Here is a 9,064-nt window from a genome sequence, read left to right as displayed (position 1 = left end):
CAAAGCCTCCAGCACTTGAAAGGACGAAGCTCTCCGCTAGGGACAATGTGCGCACAAATAGAAGAACTGTACCTCCAGAACCACCTCCAAGTCCAACAGAGGCATTAGTTACAGCATCGGTTGAACTGCCACCCACCCACAATCCCAACACTGGAATGCAGTTACAATAAATGTAAGAGACAAATTATTAAGATCTACTGCGCTTCCAAGACAAAATATGGGCCAAAAATCATTGATATATGTGTTACATGTTATACCACCACCAGCTGTGGAAGACCCTGTGGTGTCATTGCCACTACCACTGCCAAGTTCACAAGGCAAATCGGCATTACCATATGTAGTTCCGCCGTCAGCACCGCTTCCATTAATAAAACTGCTTCCCCCTTTACCACCATGTCCACCACCACCACTTAGGAGTCTGCTCAACAATCTTCCTCATCCTATTCCACTTTTGCATCCTGAAATTAGAAATGGAATTTAAGTTTTAGAGTAAATGCCAAAATCGCATGCACTGTACATAACAAAAAAGAACATCTCGACATGAAAGTCAACATTGTATTGGCGCCAAAAAAATGCCAAGATCAGCACTTTGTATTGGCACAAGTTTATATCCATTGCTCCCACCAACCATAGAATGATCTAGATCAAACAAAGATCAATACGACACAATACCGACAAAACAGTTGGTATTGATGGTACTAGCAACATAATAACAGCAAGTTCATGCCATCAACACTAAATCTTCAATTACCAGAAATACTACAGCAGGGCCTTACCAGTAACTCACAGGAGATGTTGTAGCCGAGCACGAGCGTCATGGTTACGCCGTGGTGAACTCGCCGAGGAGGTAGTCGAAGCCGCGGGCCAGCTAAGCCAACAACCTCGCGTGAGATGCAGGCAGCCACAGCCAGCACAACAGCAGAGCAGGCATGCATATACACATCAGGAGAAGCATCAATCTCGTCCCAAAATGGAAGTGTCAGAGCATGGGAAGAAGCTCTCACACATGCTCTTTTGGTTTGGGAGGGTCACTTATGTCACCCCAACAGCTGTCACCAGACAAATAAGCAAGAATGAGTTAGTAGTCACATGGATGAGCATATTATTTGTACACACTGGATCAGTAGACAAAAAAAGGAGCTATAACACACAGGGCAAATGCCGTTGCAGGTAACAGAAGCAATTCCGTGAGAACATGAATAACTAGACAGCACGTAGCAGAAACTAAGGGGCGATTTATGCAGCTGCCAAGCAATTGGACCCCACATGAGTAATTATCTATCATAAGAAGTACAAGTACATGATCAACTGAAGTTACTAAATCTCGAAACAGATGCTACCTGACATTCAAAACTCAACATGGACTATGCATCATCATCTTCAGGACTCGTAACAGAAACAAAGTGGTGATTTATGTGATGCAATGGCAGCAACATGCACAGTGCTAGAGTTTACAGTGCGGTCCTAATTTATGTGATGCAACCGGAAATAATGCAAGCACAGAAATAATTAAGATGTAGAAGAAGCAAGCTCAATTCACTAGCTTGAGTTGTTACACCTTCTTAGACTTCCACAGAGGACTGTATATCTTCCCAGTGGCGGAGCCAGACCTTGAAGTCTGTGTTGTCATTTAAAATCTATGATGTCAAATACATGTATTTTCACTTATTTTAAATATTGTTTAACATGATTTATACCAACATGCAAAGGATTTGCAAGAAACCTATTGACCACACAGGTCACAATGTTGGCTACAAAAATGTATCTTCCAATAGCTAATGTGGGTGGGTATCTTGAGAGCATACCGATGATGCCATCAACCATGCAAACCTGCCAATAGACATATATCTGATCACTTAGTTTGTGCAAGTATGTCATCCTGTAAAAAAGATCCCATCACGAACCGCATGTACACATACACCTTATGTATGCCTTCAGGAATTGTACAAGACGTGCAAAGTACAATAGCTAGGAGAATTAAAATAACTATCCACATAGAGAATGGACTAGAATATTTCGAAGATATCTCAAACTGTCCCAACTTCACAAACAACAGAACTTGGTGAAAGCAATGTAAGACAAATCCCACTGAATTATAGACACAATATTTCAGTCAATTTTCACTGAATTTCAGAAGGAATTCAGCCATAAACCATCTATTTTGTTTACCTATTCACATCAGTTTCACAAATATACTCCCTCCGGTCGGATTTAATCGACGCGGCGGGAGCCTGTGCATGCATGTTGTTAGGTATGTGCTTAGCGTCAATTAATTGAGACCAGAGGTAGTATATACACTAAAAACAAATCAAGACCAGATCTTGGACATTTTCATTTCTAGAAAAACAAACATATGTCTGTATCGAAGTACAGAAAAATTATCAATGCCAAGAAGGAAAAATAGGTACTCACGGCAAGAACAGTCTGCTGCTTTGCACTAAATTCATTTGCTTTCAAGAAAGGGAGAACCAGAAACTCGCCTAAACCACGGCGTCGACGAAGAAGCCACCGCTTCCACGGTTGCACCACGGTGAACTTGCTGTCATCACACGGTAGCGAGGCGGAAGTAGTCAAAGTTGCGGGCTGACCAGCGGATATGGCCATCTCCAGGTGGACACGAGCAGCAGCAGCCCGGGCAGGCAACCACCAGCAGGAGCTTCGGGAGGCCCACACTGCACAATTGGGGGACAACCACCGGTGGGCTAGTCCTTGTTCGACTTCCTGTACCTGAATCAACCCAAATCATTTCACTTTTATGACATCTTTTGAATCATGATAAAAAAAATGCACAACCAAATCCTAGCAATATTACCAACACAAAACCGAACCAGTAAGTAATAGGCTCTATGGCTGGAGCACAGAACAACCATTGCTTGGTGGCCGTTGTATCAAAGAGCAAGTAGAAGAAAAAGAAGAAACCAAGAATTTACCTAATCCGAGAGTAACCGAAATGGACGTATGAGAGCATGGGAAGATCTCAACAAAGTACAGGCATGATCTCTCCTGTTCTTGCAACGGTTTGTTTATCTACAAGAAGAAACAATCAGTATCAAGTACTTGCAATGTTCAAGCAGAATTCAAACCGCAGCAGGAAGAAAATTCTAAAATATATCCAACAGCATATTTCTATAACCAGGAGGTACATATGACACAAAGAAGAAATGAAAATTTTGAAATAACAAGCTAAGCATGTATACTGCCATACTAGAGATACCTATGACACAAAGAAGAAATGTAAATTCATCAAATCGTGTTATTGGTGCCTTTTTCGCTAACTTTGTCGTGTGTTTAACAATCTCTGTTGTGCACACTTTAACTGCATCAGCGAGTATTGAGAAGACTTGGTTATATCCAAAGAAGAAAGCAAAAGATACACAGGGTCTAAGAAAGAGCTCACAACAATTAAGGACAGCTCTGTTTAAGAGTGAACAAGATGTAGAGAGCATTGGCACATTAAACAATCAGAACTCGGAAGGTACCTAACAACAAGTATATCACAAGATTTCCCCTTTCCTATATGTGTATACCATACGTATAAGTGGATTTTAACTTGCACATACATGAGTCGAATAAAACCCAAAATGGAGCCTGCAAATATGCAACCACCATATTTTGAAACCCGACATGTAACAAGAGAAAAAAGAATCAACCATTCAGGTTAGTGAGCAGGCCATAAATTAAGCAGCAGCATTAAGCAGTAGCATTGAGTCACACTCTTAAGTGAAATATTTTTTTCAGTGTTTTACTTGGCGTATATGCTTAAAAGAGTAGATTCTATATCATCACAATAGTAGGATGATTTATCAACATTTTGCCTAATCATAATTCAGTCCATCTGGTAGCTGGATATCTGAAGGACTACAGAATTCTTGAACGAAAAAAAAACAAGGCCCTTTGTAGAAAGAGACGATGTTAGGTTCTTGTAAAAGGCATTGATTAACTTTAAAAAAATGTTTGTCGGGCTAAGCCATCAGGTATTTGCTTAAATGGACAAAACATTGTGTGGAAACATCAAGCCCTCACAGCAATGAGCTGGTGATTTTCTCAACAGTAACATTCAACCATATAGGTGGTGAAAATATCAAGCACTATCCCTAGTACGGTTGGAGGTCTGGGAGGAAACTGTAATCAAAATAGCGGCGAAGATTGTCTAATGAAGCAACATAGACATCATGGCACAGAGCATTAAGTGTTGCACAAATTTGACCTGGCAGGTAAATCAAGGGCACAGAATAAACCAAAAGCACTGGGAGCTGTTCGCTGCCCTGCATCGTCACGTCTAAGATGTATTATGCTGTGCCATAACTAACACGAGGAAGCTCCTGAGCTAATGTCTGAAGCTGCTTCATAGTGGCATTACATAAATTCAAAGGCACCGAGCTGGAATCCCTGTAGCCAAAGAGCTACTATTGTTAAAGACGAGTTTTTGGTGAGATCATCATGTACTTCTAGAACGCATGGAATGAACAAAGAATCCACTTACATAAAAAAAAATGCTAGGCCGGAACCAGCAAAGATCAACAAGCCAGTGGCAACTAAGAAAATTCATGCCTTAGACATGTGCTTGCCTTAGAACTGTAAAGAGAAGGAAAAGAATCAGTAAGTATGAATAATACTACAAAAACTTTCCTGTGAACATGATGCACAGAAGCATTGGCACATCAGACAATAAAAAGAGGTCCCTCCCAATAGGTTTCTCTTCCTATTATCATTAAGGAAAACACAAGGAGTAAAAGAAACAGATTTAAATTGCAAATTGATGCATCAAATAAAAACTTATAATGGAGCCTGCACATATGCATCCATCGGACTTTGAAACCCAGCAAGTATTAGGAAAAATAATTTTTGCGAGACTCTCGTATATGTGTTCTGGAATGCACGAGAGGAGATGACCCGCCGTATTTTCTAGGACGAGACCATGTATGAGCTATTGGGGATGACACATCAAGGTCGCATAGGTAATAACCTTGTGTGGACCATTAGGAAATTAATGCACACCAGTTTCTGCCAAGTGTTGAATATAAAACACACTAACTCATGGTCCATAGTACATATGGCTGAACAAATATATAAGACTTGCAATGCACAGTCTCGGATGCAACTTCACCCAGATCAATTCACAACAATTGCATTAAGCTACTCAAGTCTATGGACAGAGCAAACACTAGAGTGTTGGTCAAAGAAGCCCGCCCGATTCAACTACAGAGTCATGAAACGACAAAAAAACCTTAATTAACCAGCATTGCTCAGCAACATTTATCAGGCATTTAAAAGGACAAACAGGGTTCTAACATACCTCCTGACAAACCAAAGATCTCAACATGGTCAACAGTTTTAATTGTCCCTTGTTGGACACGTCCAGTCACAGCAGTACCACGGCCCTGCAAATTGAAACAATTAATCAATATAAGAATGAGCTGCCAATGAATAAGATCAGGTACAATTAATGTCTTATTTGGTCACTGATGGTCTTTTTATGGAGCAGGTACTCACTCCTTAATGATACTAACAGTCATGCTTATACCCAAAAGATTACACCTAAATAAGGAATGGGAAAGGATGATCTTAGAGTTCAGAAACTGAGTAAATATAAATAAGGAGCATATGCTCAACAGGCTGAACAGGGCCTATAACATCTTAAAGTCAAAGACTTCTGATTCAGTGTTTTAGAGTACAGTATTAGTAGCCGTTACAAATATGCCGTGGCAACCACGGAGCCAGGACAACCTTCGGGGAAGTCATGAAGATAATAAATGATAAATGTTGAAGTGTAAATACGCACAGCAAGAGTAAGTTGACAGCATCATCCAGCAGCAACATCAGTGGCTGCTAATACTGGAACATGAGCAGTCCAAAACTGATTGAGAATATGATACCTGTGATTTATCACCATGAATGCTTGCAGCACCAAGACAACGACAATGCCACAAGAAGGCTGGTTGCACATTTTCTCTGTTGAGCAAAATATGATGATCTTTGAACCCCTCTCATAATCTGCTGCAAACGGCGTTGCTTATCCATTGTGGAACCACCTCTGCATACTGCATCCATACACAACAGTGAAACTCAGAAATGGACCATCCAGAAGAAATAGCCAAATACTGTGATATATCAAATACAGTTGGGTGCTCTAGAATTCCTTTTTCCAAACAACTAAACATTATTACTCCCTCCGATCCGAAAAAAGCGTCGGAAAGACGTTTTTGCAAATACACCCTGAAGCTTTTTATTTGCTCAACCCGCACTCCCCACGCAATGAACCAAACGGGAGAACTCCTCGCCCGCCTCGTTGATGTGCCGCGAACCCCAACGCCCCCGACCCCCTTCTCAGATCCTGAAGTCACGCGTTGCCTCGGGGGCTACTCCTATCGGGAATGTTGTTTACGACGGCGGTGCTGACCAAGGCGGTGCAGCTGTTCCACGCGTAGCTGAGGCTGCCATTTCCGAACAGCAGCAGACTCAACGACAGTGTGTGCTGGCGATGGCGGCGATGGAGAGGAGCACGTCGGTGGGACCGTTGCCGAGGATGCTGCTCCACTTTGAGGGCGCAGACCTCAACCTGCTGCGCCGGAACTATGTCCTAGACGACCAGACGAGGGAGAAGCCCAGATCACTTCCGGCATGACCATCCTCTCCAAATTAAGCGCCACCTACAGGTGTGCTCCATGTCATCAATGTCCTGGTGCCCGCCGCTGTCGGAATCCCCACTGTTGGTCCCGCCTTTACCTGCTCTAGCTACAGCAGCTCGGCGGCAAGGCTACCACCAGTGCCAACGTGGTCTTTCTAGCACCATTGGCCAGGCGATTGAGCGCGTTCTTTCTGTTGTGGCAAGGCCTCCGTCGGCACCAATGACTACCGCTCGGTCGCCACAAACCAATCCAGCAACCGGATCTTGACCATAATTACGCAGCTGTTAGGAATCCAACAGTTTAGGCCCCGACCCAACCACCCCCAACTGTTTGCTCTCTAAACCCAAACCAAACCAAGCCGTTTACACTTTAGACCCGTAACAACCTGAATTAGTCGAGCCCACAATAAGAAACCGAACTATTTAACTGTTTAACCCAAGAACCGTTTCCAGGTTTACCTGCTAGTACCAGAGACTAGAGAAGAAAATAGAATCCGCAACTACCATTAGCACAACTTAGAACATTCATACTTGATCCCCTAGTTTGCCAAACACACTAAATGGCAACACTATCAAACCAAACCAGGAGTTATGCATCCCCATACTAGCTTCAGGCCAATACCAACCTAGAAACATGAAAATAAACTGATTTGCAACCAAATATGACAAACAGTTGCATTTCTTCTCCGAAAAACCTTTTCTACAGCTAGAAATCCCTGCAGCAAACATTGTCCTAACACTGCATCCCGTGGATGGCAGTGACTATCAACACAAGTAGTCGACACCACGGACAGAAGCACAGAGTTTAGTGTCATTTAAAGCTGCTTAACCTCTCTATAACATTTAAACCTTAATTGGTCTGCTGACACCAAACAAAACAAAGACCAAGACTTGTTCTTTACAAAGTGTGACAAAGCATAGTTTGAGTTCAGTACAACACTACATATTGCATATAAGGACAATTACCAACTTTATAAAGCATCGCATCTTCAATAATTCAAAAGCATTAGATTTGCCCAAACATCACGTCAAGGTAGTAAACAAAATCGAATATTTCAGTAAAGAGCCTCATTCGCACTCAACGCATACATACATCGAGCAGCCCAAGGTAAATAGGGAGTAACCGAGCGAGAAAGCAAGACCTTCTGTGGCACGCCGATGGGGGACGTGGTGCTGTAGGAGACGTCCCAGTCAACGAAGGCATGGGCAGCAGGTCGTAGTGGATGCCGGTAGCACCAGCTCAAGCTCCACCAGGCAGGTACAAATATTCTCAGCTACATTGTTCTGCAACTTCGTTACCAGTTGGAGCTTGCAAGACGCACGAAGCATTCCTCTGCAACTTCACCTCAGCACCATTCTTCAGAACCTGCTTTTGCAATAATATATCAGGAACTATGACAAACTACCATATGTGGATGTTGTTTCACACCATATATGTTTACATGCGTCTTCAACTTTATAACTAATGATAGTAGTTCCGAATCTCCGATCTAAAATCGATTGGCTACCTACATTCTGGAAGAAAAAACAAAGAAATATTATACTTTTCATTGCATTGCAATTTTCAAGATATATGTAACCAGCTACTCAGAAAATTTCAGTGGAATAACTATTTTCTGGAAAAAAAGTTATGAGATAATATTATTCTTTTCACTTGCAATTGCAGTCTTCTAGATGGAGAACAAGCCACTCAGGCAAGCACTATAATTATTGATGTTTTCCTGATTCACATATTTAGCGGAGTAACTACACAAAGTAAATACAAAAATGAAACAAGAGGGATTAGTTGACCCCATAAGGAAGAAAAGGGGTCTTCTATATCTGAAAAATTAAACCTACAGCTAGAGAAACATGAGACTAGAGTCCACAAAAGAGGAATTGAAACAGGCACAGGACCTTGACGACGACCAAGGTGACCGAGGTGATGCTGGACCAGCGGGTGTACTGCTCCGAGAACTTGCCCACCTATCTTTCTGACCCATCCACTCCTCCGGCTGCTTAAGAAAGAGTCAACAGCAAATAGTATCAACAAACTTTGTAACATAATGGTAAGATTTATTATAGCAATGCTTAGAACAGGCTACGAAGTAAGCAATATGGTAAGTACATTATCTGGTAGGTGCTTTGCACAAGCAACACTTGAAACCACAAAAAAAATACATGAAACGATGGATTTATACCTCCAAATGGCAGAAGTGCGTCGACGAACTCATACAACAACAACGACAGCCTTGTGTTGTCCTGCAGCTAGGCCGGGGCAGGGGTGCCCTCTTGGTCCGGGTGGCGCGAAGGCCTGAGCAGGAGGGCGCACTGTGTGGTGGCATCGCTGGTCGTCGTCACCGGCAATAGAGCACCACTGCACATGGTCGACACCAGCCGTCTATCTATGCAACTCCTGCCATTCAACCTTCCGCCTCTTCACATCAGCTAGCCCGT

The 9,064-nt window shown here is 42.6% G+C and overlaps 2 long non-coding RNA genes across 2 annotated transcripts; both read right to left on the bottom strand.

Annotated features, from left to right (window-relative positions):
* Positions 1 to 212: 212 nt before the first annotated feature.
* LOC124706569 lies at positions 213 to 1,881 on the bottom strand. The gene is made up of 3 exons (XR_007004480.1): positions 1,806 to 1,881; positions 777 to 1,049; positions 213 to 458 (listed from the first exon to the last, which is right to left on the bottom strand). It is a non-coding gene; the product is annotated as an uncharacterized LOC124706569 (long non-coding RNA).
* Positions 1,882 to 7,749: 5,868 nt separating this feature from the next.
* LOC124648798 lies at positions 7,750 to 9,064 on the bottom strand. Its single transcript, XR_006986456.1, has 3 exons — positions 8,809 to 9,064; positions 8,525 to 8,622; positions 7,750 to 7,994 (listed from the first exon to the last, which is right to left on the bottom strand). It is a non-coding gene; the product is annotated as an uncharacterized LOC124648798 (long non-coding RNA).

Source organism: Lolium rigidum, chromosome 4 (assembly GCF_022539505.1).
Source record: "Lolium rigidum isolate FL_2022 chromosome 4, APGP_CSIRO_Lrig_0.1, whole genome shotgun sequence".
NCBI lineage: Eukaryota > Viridiplantae > Streptophyta > Magnoliopsida > Poales > Poaceae > Lolium > Lolium rigidum.
The sequence above is the reverse complement of the archived record's forward strand: the minus strand, read 5'-3'. Positions and strand labels throughout refer to the sequence as shown.